This window comes from Alligator mississippiensis, chromosome 4 (assembly GCF_030867095.1).
Source record: "Alligator mississippiensis isolate rAllMis1 chromosome 4, rAllMis1, whole genome shotgun sequence".
Taxonomy (NCBI): domain Eukaryota; kingdom Metazoa; phylum Chordata; order Crocodylia; family Alligatoridae; genus Alligator; species Alligator mississippiensis.
Window position 1 is genome coordinate 120,965,001 of NC_081827.1, and position 26,580 is coordinate 120,991,580.

At 43.5% G+C, this 26,580-nt stretch overlaps 1 long non-coding RNA gene across 1 annotated transcript in view; it reads right to left on the reverse strand.

The window, feature by feature from the left end:
• Nucleotides 1-23,920, reverse strand: part of LOC109283603 (uncharacterized) — a 24,550-nt gene extending 630 nt beyond the window's left edge. The window contains exons 1-2 of the long non-coding RNA XR_002090835.2: nucleotides 23,703-23,920; nucleotides 138-229 (exon numbers count right to left, since the gene is read on the reverse strand). This is a non-coding gene — a long non-coding RNA (uncharacterized LOC109283603). The remainder of the gene's footprint in view (nucleotides 1-137; nucleotides 230-23,702) is intronic.
• Between the last annotated feature and the right edge of the window lie 2,660 nt (nucleotides 23,921-26,580).

Below are 26,580 nucleotides of genomic sequence, written 5' to 3' on the forward strand. Positions count from 1 at the left end.
TTTTCACACACATTTCCAATTTTTCTTCTTATGGATTTCAGGATGGTGATGGCTTGTTCCTACTACGACTATTTTCACAAACTGCCATTTCAATCTCAACAAACAAAGCAATCAATGTAATGATACGACAGCCACACCTGCAGACTCTGGCAAGTTTGCAGACTGGGATCAAGTTTCTCTTTCACAATCCTTTGTAGTTCTAGGCACTCTAAGCAGGATTCACAGCACCCTTAAGGAAAAACAAAACAAAAGGGCACCCGTACTTACAAAATGGCATGGTTAAGCTGATGGCTTAGGTTCATACCTCTCAATGCAAAGGCCTATATATGAGACAGTGTGTGATAAAGATCTAAAATGAGAGGGACACAAATTATTCATGCAGGAAACGTAAAATGCTTTGAGGGTCATTCTTTCAGTGGAAATGAGTCAGGATAACATTTTCAAAAGCACTTAAGTGATTTAAGACTTGGTTCTATTATAAAAAAAATAACTTGGGAAATCAGGAGTCTCAGGCTGTAGATGTCAATGAGATTGTTCACGATATATAAAGTCAATGAGACATTGGCCTATGGGATCTGGGTGTCATTTCTAGTGATTTCTGATTTCCTGAGTTTGAGTTTACCTTACAGAGGACTTCTTTCCAACATGCTTTGCTTTTAGCTGGACCTTTCAATCTGTAAAAGACAACTAGCTGTTTTCCTTAAACCATAGGTTGCAATCTATCACCTGCACATCAGATTTGACACAGGGCGCATCCAGACAAGTGGGAACATGCGTTTCTTAGGGGACGAGCAGCACTGGTACACCTTGTGCTGCTGCAACATGTCTCTAGGGAACGCGTGTGCCAAATGAGCTCTGGTGCGTGGCAAGTTACCCTGGGTGGGATAAGGGTGGCTGGCGCCAGCAACCGTGCTGGCCCAGTAGTTCTACCTGGGATCCTGAGGGCCTTGGGGAGCTGCAGCTGTGGTATTCCTGCAGGAGGAAGCCTGGCCAGCAGCCGGAGTGTCTCTGTGGCCAGCCAGGCTCCATTTTGGGCAGTGCACGCTGCCACCACATGCGCTGCCCCATTTTGTTTTTTGTTTTTTTTTTTTACTGGTTTTCTTCACCCTAGGGTCTTCCAGGGTCAAACAAACCCCCTGTGCTGCAAAGGAGCAGTGAGAATGGATCTGGCCTTCAAATATCTGATTTGGGCCACGTTTTATTAACAGTGAGCCAATCCCTTCCTGCCTCTCTAGCCCTCCTTGTTCTCTGCAGCAAGCTGTTCTCTCTTCTGCACTGCAGCCTCTGCCCAATGGAGCTAGTAGAGAGAAACAGTAGCCTAGGGCACTGGCCAGTTTGCAAGCTGTGGCCCATATTAGTAAAAGTTGCTGGCCCCTGCCTTAAGTGATAATTCTGCTTTTGATGCTGGCAATCTCCTTCCTAACAAATATTTAACTTATTACATTACATTTTCAGGTCTCTTTCTTACTTCTAGGATGGCATCATATAAATAATGGGCCCCTGGCAGATGTTAATTTCATGGTGCAATGGGATCTGAAGAATTTTAGCTCAGATCCCTAAAATTGTGTCCTGCCTCCTGCAGCATGTAGCTGGCTGCACATGTGTGCTGGGGTACGGGGAGCTGGGAACTGGGGATCTTCCTGATCCCCAGCTGCCCACACTTTGTATCTTTAAATGGCATACCTGTGTCTGTAGAAAGCTGGTGAACAAGGAACTCCATGCCACATGTTCATTTTAAAGTGCAATGCAAACCAGCCACAAAAATGTTCCACATTAATAACAATAAAAAAGGAACATCTTTATGACTGGTTTGCCATTTTTATTGCATGATAAATTGGTTGAACATGTGGCATATTGCCATTTATCATGCAGTTAACACAGTTGTGGAATAAGTGTAACATCTGCCAAAGGCCATAGTTTATACGATGAAGGAGAACATCCATTCTATATTTAAAACAACAAATAAATCAGGGTGGTGACAGATGTGCAGCTCCCTGCTGTAACTCATGGCACTTCACAGAAAATGCCATGAGTTACAGTGTTCCCTTCGACCCAACAGATGTTCGCTTGAGGGATCAAGCTCTAGTTTGGAGCCACTGTGTGTCTGCAGCCACACTTCCCTAGCTCCCTCCCTCATCCCAGTGCCAGTGCTATCTTCAGAATAGGATGGGGAGAAGGGAGTGGAGGGAGTTTGGTCTGGGCCCCAGCCTCAGGGAGTCTCCAATCCATCTGCACCACCTTCCAGCTCAGGCTGGGAAAAACCTGGACAGAACTCCCATCCCTCCTTTCTCCCCCTCCCATTTTGAAGACAGCACTGGGGGTGGGGCTGGGCTATATCAGCTCTGTTCCTGGCATGCTCTGACAGACATTAATGAAGGTGCTCTGCTTTGGAACACCTTCATCTGAATCCTCAATGTATTACCCCCATGTAATGAGGGTTCAGATTGTCACGCAATTGGTCACTTCTGAAGCACTCTGCAGCTGCGCAATTCCATGAGGGCACAGCTGTAGAGAGCTTTCAAGGGACCAATCACATAACAAATGTAACTTCGGTCTGTACCTTCAATGTTAGCTTACAGGTTTTAGGAGAGGAGGCAAAACTATGGGAAAAAAATTAGGAAGGCTTCATTGACTAGATTAACAAAAGGGCCTTTTTAGTGCCTTGACATCTATTGGAATCCTCATCCATACATATGCCTGGTCTTCATACCATGCATGGGGAAAATAAGATTCAAAGAATCTTAATAGGGAGCTACGGAAGCTAATTCGGGAAATGTTCAGGAAAGGAATAAGGCCTAAACTCCACTCCTACTTTTGGGATGTTCAGCCTTTGGAATCACTTTTGGAATCAGTGGTTTAGATCAGCCCTTTATCAAGAAGAGGAGTGGTGTGAGGGGGCAGAGAGGCAGGGAGAGAGAGAGCGAGTGAGAGAGAGAGAGAGAGAGAGAGAGACTTCCATCCTTTTATGTCTAGTGATCAGGTCACCCATCTAGCAGATGCGATTGCTGTTGCTCTCTGCCTTGATGTAGAACAAGGACTTGTACCTGACTCTTGCATTCCAAATGTGTGTGCTTATCATCATGGTAGTCACTTCCTCTCCCCAATGCATATTTACAAATGAGGGACTAGAAGTGATCACCTGATCACTGAGTCCAGCCCAACTATTGTAGATGACCACATCATATAAACTACTTTAAAAACTGATCAAGCTCCATCTTAAAAATATGGAGGTTCTTTTTCCTCCCTTCCCCTCCTCTCCCCGCCCCCCTTTATTCCTATTGAAAGGCTGTTCCAGAACTTCACGGCTTGGACTACCTGCTCATGGTGCCTCTTGTAAATAGCTGTAAAGTTAAACTAAAAGTCACGACCAAGGCAATCGGACTTTCAGCTCTCAATTTTGATAGTGCTCTGATATTTATATAAAATAGAACAGTTCCAAAAAGGAGAGATTAAACAGGACTTCCAAGCCCTGGAACTTCATGGAATCTTGGAATTCTCCTGGAATCTTGCATGCCTCGGGTTCATGTCCCTGCTCCAAATCTGGTAGAATAGGATTTTAAAATAACTCTCTTACCTACCGACCTAATACTGGCTACCTGCTACTGTCAAGAAAGCATCTCTTATCCTATGTCTCCTATACGAAACTCTATATTTAGTATGTGTGATTTGTGAATGCTTAATTGGATTGGCCTTCCCAGGTGAGATAGGCAAAGAAATGTCCTACTAGACAATTCTGCATGGGTTTAGAACAGATTAGTAGTGTCAGGACTTGGCTGATTGCATCTGTGCCTACAAGAGGAAACTTAGGTGCCAAATGAATATAGACCTACTGTATTAGGTGGCAGTTGAGTGGGAATTTGAGGATCTCAGTGGCACCTAAATTGTTAGACTTGGTTACTTACATCTCCTTTTGTGGATCTAGAGCAATAAAACTACCTGCTCTGGGATTTGGTCAGGGCAGTTGTATTAACAATTTGACTGTTAGAGGGTGGGATAGAGGACAGCTATGGGATTTCTTAATTATAAGAAGAGATCAAGGCCTCAGTTGAAAACTCCCATGATAGTCTTATACAATAATACCATGCTGGGGCACTGTCCTGGCATTGGCTATGGGGGAGAAATGCCATCTAATGAATCACTAACCCCTGCTTGAAGCTCTTGAGCTTTCTTTAGAGGTTTCACATATAAATACTGATCCAAACTGACTTTCTGTAGCTTATGAGTTATGATGGGATCACAGCCCTAAAGCAGGATGGCTTTAGGCTGTTTGCCAATAATTAGCCATATCCATTAGTACGTTTTTGAAAATTAACATTTTTACAGGCACCTGGGGCTCAGCAGTAAAATGTCCAAGACTTTGATTTCCATCTGAGTCTACTGGGACCTTGTGACAACTCCTTAGGATACTGGTTTGACAACTACAAAGGGTGATATCTCCAGCAAGCTTCATGGAGTGCCTAACACCAGGCAAGGTTACTCCCATTGACTCATGCATGTTGCATAAAAAAGACAAAACATATGATATTAAAATGTACAGGTTGCAAAGTCAAGCACTTAAAAGTTGAGAGATACCAGAATGATGGCTATCTGAGCAATTTTAATTTGGGTGTAAGGATGAATGCATTATGATACAGCCTTTACTGACATGATCACATTTTTTTTTCAGAGGACCCTGCCTCATTCATTAATAGTGTAATTGTTCAGTATCTCTTTTTAACTTCATTCACTGTTTGCTCCTAAGCCTTACTGAAGGCATAGTATCCAAACACTTTAATGAATATAATTTTTTCTCCTGTGTTTTTCAACAATACTCACTAAAGTGTCCAAGTTCTTCACAAACTTTGATGAAATTGCCTTTCACAAAAGCCTTTCTGAAAATGCAGATACAGCAGCACCAAAATATTAAGGCCAAACTTTTCAAGAGGGTCCACTACATCTGGGTAGACATGTAAACCAGGGTTTTTTTAAAGTACTTAGCATTGACAAATTCTTTATGTTGAAAGCACAACAGCTCCCGTTAACTTCAGCTGCAGTTGGAGCATTCAAAACTTTTGCAGATCTGGCTCCCCATGTCTTGCATTAAGAATCCAGACAATAAGGATCACTCTGAAGAGTGTTAAAATCCTAGTTCTCTGGGGACAGCATTCAAGTACTTAAACTCAAGTGAGACCAGGCTTTCTCTTCCTGCTAACCCCTGCCTCAGTCATGATATGGCTTCCAATTTCTGCAACAGCTCTTTCGCCAGAAAATCCTGATTCATTCTGAAAGCAGGTCTGTTCCGTGTATTGAATGTTGTGGAGTCTTTAGAAGATGTATGTAATCATGTAATTAAGGATGCCAGCGTCATGCACACGCAAAAAAGAAAGACCAGCATGCTTAATTCTGGCACTCCCCTAACTTTTAGCCCTGAAACTTCAACATTCTTTACGGGCTTTTTAGTGTAACTTCTTAATGAAAAAAAAGATTTCCCTCCCCTCCCCTAAATATATGTATGTATGTATGTGTGTGTGTGTGTGTGTATGTATATGTATGTATGTATATGTTGCATGCAACCACCAACAGTAAAATTTGGTATACAGACCACTAATATTCAAGCTAAGTAATTGTTAGTAGTTATGTGGACTAGCTATGAGAGGGAGATGAGATGTATGCTTTGCCAGTGGCTTTGCTGACAACAAAGGAGTGTAAATGTACAGACTCAAGACCCTTGGGTCAGCTGCAAGTTCTGGAGGGCAATGTACACTTTAATGCTTATAAAACCATCTACCTGTGTGCCCCTAGCCCACGCTCATCTCCATTTTCTATTATCTGTGTGTAAGCGGTTTGCCTAGCCTGCTGGGTTCTGAAGGTGGGTTTTGCTCCCTGAGAAACTCCTCAGCCAGTCGTCCCAAATAAAACAGTCTTTGAATAGCAAAACAAAACAAAGCCCTTCTCCCCTGTTCTGGGCACTAGGAGGGGAACTCTTTGGCTCTCACTCCAGGACAGCAGCTTGGCTCCTCCTTGGTACCTTGTTCTGTTTGCAACTTAACTCTTGTTTGCAAACCAGTCAGTAGGTTTCTCCTCTGCCCCCTTGGTGTTAAATTCCCAGTGGGACATGCCTGCATTACACAGACACACTGCAGCTCAGCTGTCTCAACAGAGCTGACTGGTCCCTCTTAAAGCGACAGACCTTCCTGTTACACAAGACTTTTCCACCTTAACTCCTAATTAACTCTCCCAGTCCTGCTCCTGCCACTGAGAATAATAGTCAAGTGCAGGGCACTACAATTCAAGAAAAAAGTAGAAAAATTGAAAAGAGTCCAGAGGGGAGGAACAAATGATTAGGAGTCTAGAACATATAACATACAAGAAAATGGTGAAGGAAATAGGATTATTTTGTATAGCGAAGAAAGGACTAAGAAGAGATTTGGTAAATCTTCAATACATACAAGGTTATAATTAGGGCTGTGCAAAGCTACGGTAGCTGATTCAATTTGGAGGAGATTTGGCCTGATTCAGGGGCCAAATCTCTGAATCTGAATCAAATCGTGAGACCAATTAAAAGCTCTGAATCAATTCAAAGCATCCAAATTGATTTGGAAAAGCTTTGTAAAAGATTCGGCCACTTCAGAGATTCGGCCATAGATTAAACAGGCAGCTGACACAGCTGCCTCCAGCTGATAAGTCTGTTGGGGTTGGGAGGGATTGGGGTTGGGACAAGCTGCCCAGCCAAGGTGGGAGGGCACATTACTCAGGAAGGGTGGGGGGGGGTGTGGGATGTGGGCATGGCTTGCTTTAGTCGGAAGGGGGCAAGTGGCAGCAGGGCATAGCCCCCACTCTTAGCACTGCCACACCCACATCCTGCACCCCTCCCAGGCTGGCTGGCAAGCGGTGGCAGGGCAGAGCCCCTATTCCCAGTGCTGATGCAGGTGCAGCAGCACTAGGAGTGGGGGCTATGCCTTGCTGCTGCCCAGAGCAAGCCGCGCCTGCATCGCACCCTCCCCTCCCTTGCACTGGCTGGGCAAGCACCAGTAGGGCAGAGCCCCCGCAGATCCACCTGCCGGGGTGCGGGTGCAGTGTGGCTCAGGAGGGCGCCATGTGCTGTATGGGAGATGGGATGGCTCCACATGTCAGCTGGAGCCTGGCACCGCTCAGCCCCAGCAGCTCCAGCTCCCAGGCAGCGTGCGGCACCCTGCTGAGCCACACTGCACCTGCGCCATGGGGCAGCTGCTGTGCAGGTGCCAGGCAGGGGGGTGATCCCTGCTGCCCCCCACTGACCTATGCTGTGTGGTGGGGGGGCTCTGTCACAAGTGCCCAGAAGCCCCAATTGTCAGTGCTGCAGCTGGTGAGTGCCTAGGCCGGGGCCAGGCAAGACAGCCATGGGGGCTTCTCCCATGGGTCCCCCTACCCAGGGAGAGGCAGGCACAGCTGGAGGACCCATGGGAGAACCTGCAGCTGCCCAGCTATGCCTTCCTCTCCCTGGCTGATCTGAATCACCGAATGTTTTCAAATCAGCACTAAGTCTTCTGAAACCAATTCAGCTGAATCAATTCAGGACAGTGATCTGAATCTCCAAATCGAATCACTGTCCTCTGAACTGGCCGAATCCAAATTGAATACTTCCCTATTCGCACAGGTCTAGTTATTATAAACAAGATGGCAGACAACTGTTCGCTATGTCCACAGTGGATGAGAAGTAATGGCCAAACAGTACCACAAGGGTAATTTAGGTTAGATATTAGCAGGGATCTAGGTTTTTCTGTTTGCCATGGAAAAACACAGTAAAATGTGGATTTTCTCATTTTAAGGAGAAAAACCCAGATTTTCTCCTTGAAAAGAGAAAAACACAGGAAACGGTGGGTTGCCCCTTTCAGGCTGGCAGAGTTCCAGCTTGCAAGGGGCTGGAGGGGCTGGGAGGAGTACAGGCAGGCAGGGGCCTCCATGTGCATGTGTGCATGTATACCTACACATGGCCACCAGGCAGCGTGGAGAGCAGCTGCTGTAGATAAATCTGGTGGCAGCAGGGGGGTGCGGTGTGTAGCCCCCGTAGTGAGGGAAGGAGTCAGGCAGGGCTGGAGCTGGGGCTGCTTCCAGCTAGTGTGGGGCATGGGGCTTGGGGTCGGAGTCATACGTGGCTGCAGGGCCTGAGCAGGGAGTGGGATGGAGCTGGAGATGGCTCATCCAGGGGGTGGAGGATATGGCTCCTCACTGCTGTGCGCAGTCCTGGGAGAGGCATAGGGGGCATGTGCACCCCAGATTAGTGTGTGTGGGGGGGAGGGGGGTCTGCAGCAGGCTTGGGCTCTCTTTCCTGCTGCCCTCCCCCTGAGGCTTCCATGGCACAAAGGGCAGGATTCAGTGCAGCACTGCAGAGCAGGGTGGAGAAGTTTGGTGCCAGCACTGGGACCCCTGTGCTGCCATAGTAAGGCACCCCCTGCCTGCCCAGCAGCAATAGGGATGGTGGTGTGGAGTTATGCCCCTTGCTGCAGCTGGGCAGGAAGGAGGCATTGTGGCAGGGAGCCCAAACCTGCACCTGCCCCGCAAACAGGCTCCGCTCTGGCTGTGCTGCCCATGGGGGATGGGGAGCCAGGCTCTGAATTCTGCTCCAACACAGTAGCTGCCACCTCCCACGGGTGGCAGCCAGGACTTGGGCACTGCCGTGGAGGCCAGGGGACTGTGGACTTGGGTCCCTGGCCTTGTAGCCCTGGGAGCTAGGGGCTGTGGGTGGAGAGTGAAGGCTGCCAGCAGGGCTGGAGGGCTGTCTTGGAAGTGAGGGGCAACAGCATGAGAAGGATACCAGCATGTTAGAGCTTCTCAGTGCCACAAAGTAGTGACAGGGAACAGTCACAGCTGAAGCCACATCCTAGTGAGTGAAGGAGGCATGAGAGCTCTGATTTTCAATGATAAAAAACCCCAAATCAAATGCCAAAGTGTATAGGTATTTATAATGTATTTTATTATAGTGATTGGGGCACTGGCAGGCTTCCAAATTGCTTTAACATTGTAAATATATCAATAATACATTGTATTCAACTGATACATATACACACACACACACACACACACACACACACACATATATAGTAGCATTTAATGTTAACCATGGATTTTGGGTTTTTTAATCAGAGAATTTGTTTGTTTGTTTTTAAAAGAGAAAATTTGCAATTTTTAAACAGAGGAAACCAGGATCCCTGGATATTAGGGATATCATATTAGTTAAACATTTGGATGATTTAAAGTTTTTAAATGCAGGTGAAGCAATACCATTTGTTTGGGATGCTTTAGACTGGGATGATTCCACCTCCTTAAAATGAGAAAATCCACATTTTACTGTGTTTTTCCATGGCAAACAGAAAGAGATGATTCCAAGCAAGAGATTGGAATATAGATTATCTCCTGAAGTCCCTTCAAGCCTTGTTTACTGATTCCACAATATATTGATGTACATTCAAAATGAATCGGATAGTAATTCTGAAAATTAGGCCAACAATTTAGATAGTTAGATATGAATTTAGAATTTGTAAGGAGCATTTCTTTTTAAATCTCACCTATATATCTGTTTAGGTATGATGCTAATTTTAGTACCTATGAAGTGCTAATAAGGGTGTATGGTGAAGGAATATGCCACCTGCTGAACCACCATGATTTCTTCATGTAGTACTTAGGTGTGTCTGTAAGATTTCTTGTCCACTATGGACCCTAACTTGTTCTACTATATAAAGGGCTGAAGAATAGAACTGTTCAGTCAACTATTCTCCTACAGTATTTCCAGTCTTCAGAGTAGATCAATTTAAATTCACCACTGAATGGCAGCAGAGTGGAGCTCAGGGAACTTTTATCTTGGTTTAAACTTCTCAGCGTTATATACATAGGGTGATATGGTTCAATAATTTTGGGGAGATTGGATACCACCCCTCTATGTCCTGTGACATGATACATCTGACAACCTCATTGAAACATGAACAGTTACCTCTTGGGTTCTGAATCTGCCATCCAATTTTAAAGTACTCCTATTTAGGACCAAGTAGAACTATTAAGACCACAGAATAATATTCAGAATAAGGCCACTATATTATGATCTGCTTAGAATGTAAAAATTTTAGGTGGAAGGCTATGCATATTTGTTTGAAAAGGTGCTTCAGCATCAGAATTGCACAAAGGAGCAAATGTAGATTAAGTCCAAACAAAGAAAAACTCTGTAATTAAAACACTCTGTAATTATGAATGGATCCAAACCAGAGCACTGGATGGGAACCACCTCCAATTTTGGCTAAGTCTGAATTCAAATTACTTAGTTTGGACTTTTCTCCAGCATGTTATATATTTTCAACATTGTTGAGAAGTAGCTATCATGTTTACTTCTCCCATAACTGTGAAATTAAGAACACAGTCACTTATTGTGTCTGCTGCAGCAGGATGTATGCTATTTTAAGTTGAGAGGTAAAAGGCAGTCCCACTGGAAACATGACAAAGGACAACGAGTTGAAAAAGTTTATAAACTCCTCATTTTTTTAGACATTTTCTATGCCTTTGATTGTAGCAAGTAGATGGTCTGAGACAAGTTTTCTCAACTGTGGGATATTCATAGATCAGGAGCTTTTCCAGAAGGCTATGGCAGTTTTTGATTCCCTTGATGCTTCTAGTCAACCGGGATTTTCATCCAGTTTGGGAAATGGGTTTTATAGTGGTTGATGATATTTTTCTGGTGATAAATAAAGGTGTCATACCCTGACCCAAAGAGTAGCTCCCTAATCCAGTGCCAGATTATGACTTGCTGAGGCCCAAAACTATGTCCAGTTTAAGAGGCCTCATATGATAAAAATAATCCATGACATCTACAAAAATGGATTTGCATGAAATTTTAAGATTAATTATTATTTCTGCATGAGTTTATGAACTCATGATGAATAATAATTGTGAAGCCATATATATTTTTTGTCATATTAGAATGAAAATGTCCAGTTTTTTTCCTTATTTAGAAGCCCCTCATGTTGCGAGGCCTGAAACTGTAGTTTAAGTAATTTAAGCCTAAATCTGGCACTGCCCCCACCCTTTTTTAAAGCTGCTAAAAATATACATTTGTCCATCACCTTAGTTAGTCCAGTTACCTCTACTGATGTTTAACCGGTAGCACTGACTTGTCAGAAAACCCTGAATTGCTGCACTTTTTTGTAAAAGGTCACAGATGGTAATTTTGAACAATTTGATTTTCTGCCCCAAAGGTGCTACATGTCGAAATCTTTAGAGTTCTCATCCTGTCACCACTTTTATTCAGTGTTTTCCAGTAGTAAGAAGGGGAGATTTGCTGTCTAACATCAGTGTTCTAGTGACATCTAGTTCTTTGTCCCTTTTTCATCTGATCTCCATGATGCAACTAAATACATTATGAAGGTCAGATTTGGTTGAGACAGTGGCATGGCTCAAAGTAAAATAGTTGAGAGTTAATCCAGACAAGTGAAATGATGCTGGTAACTGGGAAGAAGTATTGTAGTGCAAGAATCACCCAGAGCCAAGGATTCTGAAAAAAATTATACTTTCCCCAGTGTCTAAGTTCTAAATTTAATGTAAGAACTTCTGCACGGCATGAGCTTTTGTGTAATATATCAACTAATTCCAGCTGGCGCCTCTTTAAGGTGCAGATTCCCATTGGAGATTTGGTGAGAGATTACCTCAGCCCCTTTTAAAGTTGGGAGTGCAGAAGATCGCAAGATAGGTATCATCTTGGATCCTTGCGTGCTGTAAAGCAAAGGTTTGCTATTTTTGGCCAAATTGCATTTTTCAGAAGGTTGCAATTGTACTTTTAAGCATGGTTTCAGTTACTGTCATTGTCATTTTGAGATTGTCGTTATGCCAAGTGCTCTACATGGGGCTACATCTTAAAATCATTCAAATGCTAAATCTAGTACAGAATGTGACTGTCTGTAGTTGAATGTTGTATACACCTGTGCTCTGCATGGGATGTCTCTTAGCTTGAGTGGAGCTGAAGGTGTTTATTTTGAACTATAAAAGCCCTACATGACTTATACCTGCCCCTGCAAGGACTACTTACCTATATATGTGACAGAACTACAAATATAGCCTACAGAGGTGCTTGATCTATCAATCCTTGGTTTAATAGAGACAGTGCAAGATTTTCCTCAGTAATGTAACTAAGGTGTATCTAACATGACCAGGACAGCAGCCCTAGAGACTGACCTGAGAGGAGGGTGCAAAAATAACAGCTACCAGCTGGCTAGTGCCACCACTGCCAGCAGCCCAGACGCTACTCTGTGCGCCACTGCCACCCACAGCACAGAATTGCCTTATGTGTTTGTTTTCCCCTGATTTTCCTTCAATTTTTGGAATGTATTTTCCCCAGGGACCAAAAGAGCTCAAATTGGTTAGCTTTCAGGATTGTCTGCATAGCTCATCATCTTTGCTGATTTGTAGATTAAGAGCATACATGGCTCAGGAATGTTTAGGGATATTCTATTCATCTGAAGGCTTGATTTGATTTATATGGCGGGGATGGGGGTTATATGGTTTGAATTAGTAGTTTTAACTTTTATTAGGTATGATTTTTTTAATTAGTTACAAGACCTCAAAGCTTCAGAATGAGGGCATTTTGTTCATCATTTAAAATGAATGAAATAAATACATTACATATTTACAGTTTTTGGTACTGATTTATTCTGCCTTGGACCTGTGTACAGTGCACAGCTTCTCTCTGATTTTACTATTTTGTTTTCCTTTAAGTGCTTCTTTGCCTTTTTCTGGCACATCAGAGAGAATCTGTTGACTTTAATTGGGCTCTCTTTAGACTCATGATCTTGCTTGCCAGGCCAGTTTTTCAAAATTCTCCTACCTGTACTAAAAATGAAATGATGTGTGGTTCTGGCTGAGCACATTCTGTTCAACCCTTCCAAAAACTAAGGCATACTCCTTGGCAGCAGAACTTACTAGTTTCAGGAGACCTGTTCCTTGGCAGTGGAAACTAAAAGTTCCAGACTCCTGTTCTGCTTGGATAGATCTTACTTTTTCTTAGAACTCTGCATTCCTAGGAAATTTTAGATTTGTGGAAGAGCTAACTTACTGCAGTTTACTGTAAAGTAACCACAATACTATCACTGTAGGTTGTGTTGCTCTAAAAAAAGCCAAAACCCTACTCTCGCACAGAGATTAATCAAATGTAGAGGTGGAAAAGAATGTAATACTATCTAATCTAGCTGTCTCTGCCAATGGAAGATTGTTTTGTACCAAATATTATTCAGTGCTTTGTCCAGCTAAATGACTCAATAGTACTTCCACTGCTTTCCTTGGTAGTTTCCTCCCCTCTCTAACAAACCATACCGTGAAGCTATCACCCATTCCTCCTCCATAGAGTCAGTTTTTTTTTACTTTGCTCATTTTTATCCTTCTTCAATCATTAAAACCAGCAAAAATATAAAGAATGTGTCTCCTTATTAGTATTCACCTCTTACTGACCCTTGGAGAATTCTGTTCCATCTTTGTTGTCACCAATATACATAAAATTGAAAGTAAAAATGAAGAGAAGTTAGCATTTGGGATCCTTGGCTGACTGGTGGAGTTAGATATTCTGTTGGAAATTAGTAGCAGGTTTTACCTCATATGTGAGTGTGTGTCAGTAAAGGTGAGCTAATTCCAAAACCTAGCAGCCGTTCACTGACAAGTTTGGATGGTATGTTTCTAATCTGTCCCACTGGTTTGAAGTTGATCTTGATGGGTGGAGGTTTCAGAAGCACCAACATTATTTAGGAGCCAGGACCTGCTAAATTACTTAGTTTCTGACAGATGTTACATTTAAGACATGATTAACAGCTGACCAGGGCTCCCAGTCCTGGGAGTGCATAGTGTACTTTCCCAGCTGGGAGCCAAGCTTGCTACTTGCTGGTGCAGGAGCTCAGGCTCCCCCTGTACCAGCAATATGGTGCAATGGGATCTGATGTGGAATTCCACAATTTTATCTCTTGCCATACACTGAGGAAACATGATTGTTGAAACACTGTATCAAATTCCCATCACACCTTTACTTTAACATCTGTCAGGGGTCTTAGGCACCTTTGAAAGTACCATCCTACCTCTATCATGGGCCAAACCAAACTTTGATGTGGACAATTTCCAACGTTGGTAGCAGAGATTAGGGGTGTTGATTCGGATCACTGTCCCTGATTCGATCCGGCTGAATCCAAATCTGAACATTCGATACTGATTCAGAGAATCAACAATTTGGCTATAGACACAGCTTTAAATGTTTTTTCTATATACCCCAAGGTACTAGGCATGGCTTGTGAATTCTGCAATGATGGGGCAGATGGAGCATCCCACAAGAGCATGGGGGGGGCCCCCCACATGCTCAGTGGTGAACCCAGAAGTGGACCGGAAGTACTTCTGGTCCACTTCCAGGTCCACCGGGGAGCATGCTGGGGGCACCTCGCCACACCCTCCCAGCTCAGCGATTGGCTGCGGGGGACCCCGGGTACCCCTCCAGGCCCAGCAGGCACCAGTCACCGAGCCGTAGGGGTCATGGGGGGGCCCCCCACAGCGCACTCCCCCGCGGATGCAGAAGTGGACCGGAAGTGCTACTGATCCGCTTCTGGGTCTGCTGTTGAGTGCACTGCTGAGTGCACAGGCAGGCAAGGTTCCTTGGGTGAATTTGATATCTTTTATTAGACCAACCCAAATGGTTGGAGAATAGTTATTAAGCAAGCTTTCGGGTTCAAAAACCCTTCGTCAGGCTAAGGAAGCTTCAGCAGTTGGTGTGTGCTCTTCATTCCATCCAGGAAAAGCACACACCAATTGCTGAAGCTTCCTTAGCCTGATGAAGGGTTTTTGAACCTGAAAGCTTGCTTAATAACTATTCTCCAACCATTTGGGTTGGTTTAATAAAAGATATCAAATTCATCCAAGGAACCTTGTCTGCCTATGTCCTTAGACCAACATGGCTACAACCCAAACCCCTGCTGCTGAGTGCACAGTGCTTCTGTGGGACGCTCCATCTACCCCAGTACTGCAGCATTCATGAGCCACTTGATGCCTTGAGGCATGTAGAAAAACATTTAAAGCTGTGTCTACGTCTAAATCACCAAATCTTTCTAAATCAATTTGGCGGGTTCCGATTCAACTTTGAGAGATTAAAGGGTCTCCTGATTCAATTCAGATTCAGACATTCAGCCACCGAAGGGGGCAAATCTCCACTGAATCAAATCAGTGACCGAAGCTTTGTACAGCCTTAGCAGAGATGCAAAATGGGAGGAGAGAGTGAAAATCAAATAGCCATTTGTTGTTTGATGAAACACAATAGGAGTGCTATATCTTAGAATTATTTCTTAGTTTTAAAGCAGGTTTCAAAGGCTTTGGGCTACTTTACAGCTGCTATTCATGCTTTCCAGGTTGGAAGTTTTGAAGTCCCAGGTATTTCCATCATCCACAATGGGTGGAACAGAGGAATACATAAAACTATGGCAAGAGCAACTAAAGGTAGGGGATTGAAGCCCAGAGTGACTTACCCAGGGTCATAGGCAGAGAGTCTACAGACAAGTAGGTAAATTGGTATAAGATTTTTATGATAAAACTTAAAAGTCCTTTTTAGGTGGATCTTTTAGGTTCTGTCCTTAGGGACCAATACACCAGAAATCATTGCCTAGTTTCTGGAATGTAGCAATCCAAAGAGGAGGTCTGGAAAAATCCATCATCCATCAACAAAAGGTCAGCTGCAGTAGCTCCTCACTTGCAACTAATTAGGAATGGGTGAAGCATGGGTGGGGGGTAATGATGCAGGGGAGGCTTTATATTTAAAATGGAACTTCTTTTCTATTTGGCACTTCTTCTTAAAACCAAACAGTAATTTGGAGGAAATCTCAGACTTGGTTTTTCTTATCCACAGAGTTGAACTCCAGAATGCATCAGAGAGGTTCCTAGCATTTGGCTTCTGACTCTGGCTTGGTCTAAGTGCCAAGGTCTGTGCCCTGGGTGGAAGCAGCAGCTACCATTCTTGTTCCCTCTCTCAGTGGGTGACTGGGACTGTTGCCCCTGTCATCTACTGCTTGTTATGCTACTGGCCACAGCTATTAATCTTCCCCTATAAGACAGCCATATACCCATGGCTGTACATGGCACCAAATATTTGTATTCCAATAACGCGTGTTCCGGTTGCATTCGTCTTCCTGAGCTATTTCCTTAGTGTCTCAGGAGAAAGAGGGACCAGTTTTTACATTATTTTAATCAATCCCACAAAGGCTTGAATATGATTTAAAACAGTCCCAGAAAACTAATAGTGCTTTCAAGGAGGCACCTCAGCTGCCTAGACACATGCTGGTTTGTGTTCCAGTTAGAACACTCCAGTGTCACCACAGCATCATGTGTATTAAGCCTCCCTGTGTTTTAAAATGGCCATGGGGGCGCTTTAGCTAAATCTCATTGAATGAGGTTTAGCTAAAGCATCCCACAGCCATTTTTAAATGTGTCGGTCTTAATACATGTGACGGTGAGGTTTTTTAATTAGAGCGGCTCTCCGAAATCCTCTCTAATTAAAATACTGCCCCACCCTGTGCACATGTGTAGTTAGCCCTCAAGACAAAACACAAATACACAAGCTCATGCAATGCTTAAGCTAGTATTCTGGAGCCCAGAACACTGCTAAAGAAAGAAACTATTGAACACCCACATGGAATAGAGAGAAACTTTACTAGAGCTATCTTTCAAAACCACTAGGCTTAATTTATCCCTGGTGGCACGTGAGGGAGTGACTCCATCAAACCCATAGGCCATAGTAAGTTTTATATATATTTGTATAAATGGGTTTCTTCACATTCATCGCAAGAGGAATAACAGGTACAGAGAAGAAAAAAAGGAGGAATGATGGCTTCTAAAAGCATCTTATTATAGGTTTAATTTAGATGGGCTTTGGTACTAATGATTCATTAGGTTATGCCCTTTAAATGGTTTTGTCTTGAAAATGCCAACATTTTGAAGCAGACTGGAATATATTTCTCATGCATCAGACCTTGTACTTGTTATATTAAGGTTGGGTTTTTTATTCAAGAAGATCTTGTAAATTATGTACAGTGCATAACTTCTGCAGTTTTTGTTTCCTGCCTCTGGAGTAACTGGGGGAGACTATAACAAATTGAATTAATGTCTGTGTCTCATTACTTTGGGTATATTGTGGTGATCAGCTGTCTAAAAGTTTTGCTAGAAGAACAAGAGTTTTAATTTAAAATTCCAACTACCAAGTACTGAGAATGTGAGAGAAACCAGGAAGAAACTAGCATGGACAGTTGTGTATATGTATATACATGTGTGAGTGTTGCATGCATATCTGTGCGTATGTGGTGTTTGGATTCATTCTTGATTTTGGGGTGTCTGTTCATAGATTCATAGATGTTAGGGTCGGAAGGGACCTCAATAGATCATCGAGTCCGACCCCCTGCATAAGCAGGAAAGAGTGCTGGGTCTAGATGACCCCAGCTAGATACTCATCTAACCTCCTCTTGAAGACCCCCAGGGTAGGGGAGAGCACCACCTCCCTTGGGAGCCCGTTCCAGACCTTGGCCACTCGAACTATGAAGAAGTTCTTCCTAATGTCCAATCTAAATCTGCTCTCTGCTAGCTTGTGGCCATTGTTTCTTGTAACCCCCGGTGACGCCTTGGTGAATAAATAGTCACCAATTCTCTTCTGTGCCCCCGTGATGAACTTATAGGCAGCCACAAGGTCGCCTCTCAACCTTCTCTTGCGGAGGCTGAAAAGGTCCAGTTCCTCTAGTCTCTCCTCGTAGGGCTTGGTCTGCAGGCCCTTAACCATACGAGTTGCCCTTCTCTGGACCCTCTCCAGGTTATCCGCGTCCTTCTTGAAGTGTGGCGCCCAAAATTGCACGCAGTACTCCAACTGCGGTCTGACCAGCGCCCAACAGAGGGGAAGTATCACCTCCTTGGACCTATTCGTCATGCATCTGCTGATGCACGATAAAGTGCCATTGGCTTTTTTGATGGCTTCGTCACACTGCCGACTCATGTTCATCTTGGAGTCCACTAGGACTCCAAGATCCCTTTCCACCTCTGTGCCACCCAGCAGGTCATTTCCTAGGCTGTAGGTGTGCTGGACATTTTTCCTCCCTAGGTGCAGCACTTTGCATTTCTCCTTGTTGAACTGTATTCTGTTGGTTTCTGCCCACTTGTCCAACTTGTCCAGGTCTGCCTGCAGCTGTTCCCTGCCCTCCGGCGTGTCCACATCTCCCCATAGCGTTGTGTCATCTGCAAACTTGGACAGAGTACATTTCACTCCCTCGTCCAAGTCACTGATGAAGACATTAAAGAGTATCGGTCCAAGGACCAAGCCCTGCGGGACCCCACTGCCCACACCCTTCCAGGTCGAAACCAACCCATCTACCACGACTCTCTGGGTGTGACCCTCCAGCCAATTCGCCACCCACTGGACTGTGTAGTCATCCAAGTCACAGCCTCTTAACTTGTTCACCAGTATGGGTGAAGACAGGTAAGACAGGTTATGATTCTATTCTCTAGGTACTGCACCTTTAGGCTAGGTACAGACAGTCAAAAAGCCCAAGGCTGAATCAATTCAGTCTATGCAGATTAGTCTAAATTGCACAGATTAAATTGAAACAAATGTGAACAGACATCTATCTTTGATTCAGTCCAGAATCATGGCACTAGGACTCTGCAGCATAGGCAACTGGTAGGGGGTGCACATGCCCCTCCTGACGGGGCTGGTGCCCTTCCTGACAGCTGACACTGATGCTGTCAGCAGGGCTGGTGCCCCCCTGACAGGGCTGCTGCCATTGGTGACATCTGTGGGTGTCCCCCCCAAATTCAGGAGGCACCAGTTGCTCATGCTGTGCAGGGTTGCTCATCACTTCCTCTTCTTGCTTCCAGATGCCTCCGAGATATGTAGTCTACAGTTGCAGCCAGCAGTAAGTTTGAGCAGGGGAAGAGGAGTTTAACACCCCCCTCCCTGGCCCCAGACCCCAGCCAGGGTTTGCCTGGGGGGACAGTCCCCCCCGTAGACTGGGCTGCATCCCCAGCTAGGCTTCCCTACCCCCAACCCCAGTCAGCCAGCCTTCACTGCTCCAGCTAGGAAGCACAGTGGTGGGGCCAGCCCTGCTCTCTGGAGCAGACAGCATAGCCCATCCCAGGACTGGAAAGCATGCTGGGATGCTGAGGGACTGTGATTTAACTTGAACCAGGAAGGGGTCTGGGACAGAAGTTTCATAAATCAGTTTGATCAGAATCAGTTAAGTCTGATACTACATTCAATCAGATTTATCTTAAACCACTTTCAGCCATTTTGAAACTAGTTTACTAGTTTTTACTAGTGCACTGAACTTCTGTTCTGTTACAGGTTTAAACTAGTTTCTGATCACTTAAACTGGTTTATATGCAACTTCTGTCTCTAGCCTTAATTATTTATCTTGCTAGTTAGATGAGTGAAATTGAGACACTTCAAAATGGAAGATTTTACAAGGTAATCTACTCCGGTTTCCTCTTTCATGTAGATATCATATTTACTGATTATTTATTATTTGTATGAACTCAGAGCACTAGTCATAAATCCGAAGTAAACTTCTGAAGGAAAAATTGTAGTTCCCTGTTACAAAGAGTTTACAGTCTCAGAAGACGGGAAATACACATGGATACAGACAGTAATAATAGATACAAGAATAGATACAAGGGAAACAATGACACAGAATTGAGGCATGATAGGCAGTAATATTGGTAACCTACCTGTTAAGTGTAGGATGAGAGGTTGATAGTCATCAAAGCAATGGGGAGCTTTAAGAAGGGATTTGAAAGGGATAATGCTATAACTTTTCAGAAATTTACAGGGAGCTCTGCTCAGGAGGAAGGGCAGCATGGAGAAAACACTATGCTACTTGTCTGAAAATTGAACAAGTAGGAAATGGAGACTGCTATCCTGGACTGATGGGAAACCGGAGTCTATTTCAATTGTGAATAAGATCACAGGAGTGCTAAGGTAAGCTATGAAGGACTTTAAAAAGTACAGAAAAGTAGCTTATGTCTGAGATGACAGAGATGGGAGCTAGCAGGGTGTGACAGGGCCCTGCCCAAGTTGCCAAGTTGGTGGCAGTTGCTTGGTGTGAGTCCAGAGAAGAAGAAAGGCATGTAGCCCCACTGGAGGGGGTGCATACCCAACTGCTCCAGATCAGTGATCATAGGCACCACCTCCCCATAGTTAAATATTCATCATATAGAAACAACAAATTGTAGTGGGCAAGAGGAGGAAGGTACATCGCGACCACATGAACGGGGCATGCACACTGACCATTGGCAGCTCTCTCAATCATGAACCTGTCACACAGGGGAATTCAAAGAAGTGGATAACATGGTCAAACAAATGGGCTCTGGAAAATTATCTTTGCAGTAGTTCTCTGAATGAACACAACCAGGACAATCCTGCAGTTGGTGTGGTTAGAATACAGTGACCGAGATGTGAGCCAGGACTTTTGGGTATGGCAGGGATGGGAAAGTTCATATCCTAAATATAATGCAAAAAGAATCTCCAGGAGTTAGATATAGCCTCAGATGAAAGACCTAGGGAGAGGTATGAGTCAGTACCAGGACTGGGGGAAGGAGTGGCAAGAGAGGGATAAACCTTGAGCACAGCCTTAGAAGGTAAACTGGAATGCCATCCTCCTTCTCCGAGACTTTGTTGTGGCAGGAGTAGCCCCCTGCCACCCAGCTGTATGAGCTTGGCACGGGGACACAGCTGAGCTGCAGCTGGCCTTTGAGACCACTCCTGCCCCCTCAAATGTGGGGAATTTTGCTCAGGGTGTAAAATTGGTTTGTTATACCTCTGGTCTGGGTTAAAGACAACACACACTTATAGTTCTGACAGACATACAAGACTATGTCTACACTGATTGTGAATGGAGGCTGCAGGCAGGTCATAGAGAAAAAAAAAAAAGAGAGATTTGTTTGACCCAAACTAAATATCCAAGAGGAGATGTCAAGAAAAAAGACCAAGTTCTTAGTTTGGAGAGAAGGAAATAGGGATGGGCTAGAGACGTAGATCTGTTGTCAGCACAGTGTCACCCTCATTTGTTTGAAGACAAGATTATCTAGAAGTGAAGTGTGTTATGTCGTCAAGGTAAAATAAAGAGCCTGGACTGAATAAAAACATCATTTGGTCATTGTTTTGGGAAAATCCTAGCACTGTTAAATTCTTCTTTCTGAAAGAAAATTCTCTTTTCTTTCAGAAAGAAGAAAGATACATATATTAATTGAGATATTTTCAAAGGACAGTCATTAGATTACTTTAAAAGTTTAAATATGCATAGTGGTGACAAGCTTACAAGATCGTTTTCAATTCTGATGAAAAACAGCTCAAAATGTACACTGAAAACTTTAGCCAAAATTACATCCTGTTTTCCAACAGCTCTAACAGTGACCATAATTTAGGCCTTGACCTTATAAGTTTTTCAGCAGAAGTCTGACTGCTTACAGTACCTTGTGGCACCAATGCCTTAATTGGCTATTAGGATTAAGAAAGTGAGACAGAATTAGAATGTTGAATTCAGCAGATCTTTTTTTTGATAAAAGGGAAAAATAGAATGGATAGAATGGGGTGTCTGCATAGAGGAGGGAGAGAGTGGTGGAAAGAGAAAAGGATATATTTATTTCAAAGCTAGTGACAAATACAAAGAGTGATTAAGATATGGTGTTAAATATTAAGAAGCCAGAGGTAAGTTAGAAAAATAACAGCTGAGATTATTAAAAGCTAAATCATACTACATGCACCAGATGAAATAAGAAAGCTCTGGCCTATTCAAGAACTTCATCCAAATGTCCCTTCCAGCAGGATATTAACTAGCACTAGGGTGAAGTTATTGTAGTGAACAATTTATTTATTAAATGCAATCTTTTCTCCTGATTATTATTTGTACATACCACAAATGCATTCATAGCTTTGCATTGAATAATGTTTTATACAAGTCAATTTCAGCCTACGGATAACCTGTGAATTGACCGCTGATTATTGTTTCAAGTGCACAGTATTTTATTAGGAAACAGGGCATATCTGCATTCTTGGAATTAAAAAATAAAGTCAAAGGTTTTCATAAACCCAGCAGCCCATAGGGCAAGTATGGTTAAGGCATAGCACTTTATATAACCAATGGCATGCAAGGGAGAGAGGTGGTTGGCGTCGCATCCAGTGCTCATGTTTATACATTATTGCTTTAAAAACATACATCACTGTCTTTTGATTCTCCAGCCTGAATAGCTGGATGCCCATGGATGCCCACTTACAACTGGGGACAGCCTTGACATGAGTCCAAATCAGGCCTTAAGCCAGGGGTGGGCAATTATTTTGGCTGCAGGGCCATTTAATGAGTTTTGGTGAGCTATTGAAGGCTGCAAATGTAAAATCTTTTAGAAGATACTATTTTAACAAATTATACATAAAAAACAAATCCTATGCTAAAAATCAAACATCTCCTGTAAGATAATTTTATTTCAAAAATAATTTTTGTCCTGATTTATGTTTTTTGAGTAGGGTATATAGAGGGGATTGCATAATAGCTCAAACTAAACTCTTACTCTTGTACATTGTGTATGTGGGGGGGGTGTGCACATATGTGTATGTGGGGCTTCCTGCATGCTAGGTCCCAAGAGCCGGCCATGGGTAGGGGGAGGAACGGGAGGCAGGGGGCACACGCAGCAGAGCTCTCCTGGGCAGTTTGAGTAAAGATGTCCTGTGAATCTCATGTTTAAAAACTTTCTATACCTGCATTTATGCTAAGATATTAGAATGTCTACTTCAGTTTTAATATTTTAAATGTCAATAAAAACTTCTCCTAAAATATTTGCAGACAGTGAACACACAGGATGCATACACAGTGATAGGCCTGCTAAAGAAGTTCAAGTAAAAATATCCAAATAGGTTTATGAATTGTTCATTCAGCTTCAAAACTGAGTAACATATTTGCAGAATCGAATGATTCATTCTGAAGCATCCTCTTATTCAGTTTTCTCCTTGGATAAATATAATATGAGGTCAAGGCATTAACCAGTGGCTTTACATTTTAACCTATGCCTATTGAATGCTGCAGAACTGTATTGTTTCTTTATTTTTCCCAACACTGAATACTCATTCCTGTTTTTCATTTCTTGTCTTTGATACAAACTTTTCAGTATTATACAAGCAGCAATATGACTCAAACAGAGAATGGAACCTTACAGTGCAAAGTGTTGTATATAAAGAGTTGCAAAGTGTTGTATATAAAGTGTGTATATACCTATATATTTTACTTATATATAGTAAATTAAAACTTGTTTTTTAAAAAAAGTATGCAATCTAAATAGCAAAAATGAGAATTGGTTAAGGTATAGAAGTGGTATTTGCATTTTACAGGCAGGAAACTGAGCCATAGGACATAAATGACTTCCCAGGGCCATGCAGGAAAACTGTGTCAAAGCTGAGAAATGAATGCAAATCTCCTGACTAACTCCAATCTTTAACCACAAAAACAATCTCCAACTTTCTTCTCTTTGGCCACTCCTCTCTACTACTCTGCTGCTAAAGTCTCCTTCCTTTGATAAGGTTATTCTGATCACAGCTGTGATTCTAGTATTGGTTTTGGCTTCCTGATATATACAGTTCAAAATATCCCATACTTACTCAAATTTAAGATGAATCTGAATTTAAGACAACTCCACAATAATTAGATTCTGCTCCCGTTCCTCCCCCTTACCTTTGTTCCATGCTGGCAGACTCAGTTGCTGTTCTAGCCTGGGGCATGGAGCATGGCCTCTGGGCCCAGCTCAGCCCCTGTAGCAGTCATGTGGGCTGTGCACCACTGGTACCAGCTGGGCTGGGGCCAGACCCAGTGCCTCAGGCTCCAGCATGCAAGGAGATTGCTTGCATGGTGCAAAGATAAGCAGGGAAGAGAGGAACAGGTGGGGAGCAGAGGCTGTGCTAGTGGGGGGAGAGATGGGGTAAGAGGCTGCAGGATATGAGAGTGGGGATATGACAAGGCTGCAGTGGGGACGAAGGAGCAGGCACAGCTACAGCTATGGCTGCAGCCCCAGCCCTGGGTAGGGGCTGGTGCCTGAGCCGCAGCAGCTGCCTGCCCTCCCACAGCCCTTGTACTCAATTCTAAGACAAGGGGTATTTTCCCCCACCCCGTATTAAAATGGGAAAAAACCCCCCTCATCTTAGGACGTCTGCCTCAACTTTAAAATCCTGTACAGTCTTACACCTTCATTTATTTTGATCTCATTTCCTTCTACTCTGCTCCATGCACTCCTCAACACTCTCCCTCTTGATGCTCCCTTTGTCTTTCCCATCACTCCTGGTTCCATGCTTCTCCCAGGCTGGAGCTACAGTCTGCCTTTCAATTTCCCCCATCTCTCTCTCTCTCTCCCCCACTTCAAATCCTTCCTTAAGTTGTGTCAAAAATTACATTTCACTGTTGGATAGAAATATAGACTTATGGCAAAACTGGATATATTTGGGAGAACATGCTATTTCTGTCATTTTGGGGGATTGTCATGAAATACTTTTGATGACCTGATGATCCACTCTGATTTACTCAACCATTATCCCATGAGACCATTCCTTCTAGTAAACTATAGTACAACCCGGATCATTCATACAGGGGTGGTTCATAATCTTCTTAATTCACAGCAGGTTACCAAATTAAGGTAAGATGCTCAGTCACCTGCTGCAGCTTTTACTTCAAAGCACTCTGCTTCTCCACTCAGCTGAAGCTCATCAGCCATCCTGCACAGCTGACAAGAGAAACACCAAACAGCTGGAGCACCTCAGTGGATCTGTGCAGCTGTTTATAGCAGTTCTATCTGTCTCTAGTTACTTTGCAAACCCTGATCTTCCCTGGGACATCAGGAATCTTGTTTCTTGCATTTGTCTGAGATACATTCAGAGTTCATCATATGACTGCTGTCTAGCTCATGGCAGGATTGGGGCCTAAGAGTCCATCTGTGTAAATACTTACTCCTGTGAGAGTACGTATGCTTTGGCACAGAATCCCATTAAAGTAATAATTCATAGAAGTCCAACACAACTGATGAAACCAGTGAAACCTACCTTAACAGGTAGTTCAAGGGGCTAAGGAAAACAGGATGTGGCTTTCGATAAAGGTGAAACAAACCTGGGTCCAGACACGTAAAGAATAAACAAAATCTCACTGAAACAAATATAGTATATAAGCATCTCAACAAAAACAGCAACCTTGGTAGACAATATTTATGTCTAGATAAATGAGCTAAATTACACCACTAAAATTGAATGCAATGAACTATCAACTCCACTACAGTTCAAATTTGTTTAAGAAAGTGTCATGGGTTTTGTGAATTATTATTTTAGCAAGTTGTTTTTAATTTCAAGAATTTATCTTAGTCTCTTACATAGTTTTACAACAAGAGAAAATGTTACCAGAATCTTTGAAACCTCCTAGCTTCCAAGAATAAATCTTTATAAGCTACATCCCAAAATTTGTCCATTTCATTCTTTAGTTTTTTTTATTTCCTTGCTCTGACTTCAGTGATTCTGCAATCGATGCAGTGCAGTTGATAACGTGTGTAACAAGCAGTCTGTTGCAACAGCAAGCAGGCTGTTTCATCAGCAATACCACTTACAGCTAGATGGTCTTTGCTATGATAAGATCTGGCCGGAAGAGGCTGCCCACAACCCAGATGTTATTCCACCCAACTAACCTCTTCTGTTATGGCTGCAGGCCACCTGGTGGTGAGGGCAGGCTGGGCAGCAGACTGCCTGATTAGCCTCTGCTGCTACTGCAGCCCTATTACTGTTGCTGCCCAGTGGAAACGATGACAAGGCTGCCTGCAACCTGCCCAGGGTGGTAAGGGCTGATTGGATGATTTCCCTGCCTGATCATCTTGGCAACAGCTGGTGATATAGAAATGGCAGCTGGAACCCTTAAAAAGCTGGCATCATTAAACTTGAAAGTTCCCAGTATTGTGAAGGAACTTTCAACTTAGATGGTACTGGTTCTTCCACCAGCACTGCTGCTTCCACTACTTTGCCTGCAGGGATTTTCATAGCTTACTGCTTTCACAGAGGAAGGCAAAACTCCCATAGCCCAAGCCAATGTGACTTAAGAGAAAAATTCCTTCCTGGCTCCAGCTTCAGTGAGTAGTAGGACCCTGAGCAGATCTCTGGTCTTTTTAAGTACAGGTGGCTCAGCATCCACGAACCAAAGCCCACCAGATTTCATGCTGACCCAGGTCCCAGTGTTCCAGAGGACAATAAACCTCTTTCACCTCCCACCAGAAATCAGCAATATTCATGAAGAGGAAAGAATTCCTTTCCTGCCTCAAGTGGTGACCAGCAAAAGCCCTGAGGCATGGGATTGCCAGATAACACAACCATAGGAGAGGATCCTATAATGATATTCATTTATTGGTGGGGGGGGAGGGGTTTCAAGAAAGTCTAAATGATTTTAGTGGGAGCAGATGTAGGCCAGTGCTGTGCACTTTTGAAAATTTCATCCGTATATTTAAATATATTGAATGCCCCAGAATTTAGCAGCATCATGGTAGTAGTAAACACTTAGCATGTACCTTTTTATAGTGCCCCTGTCAAGTACA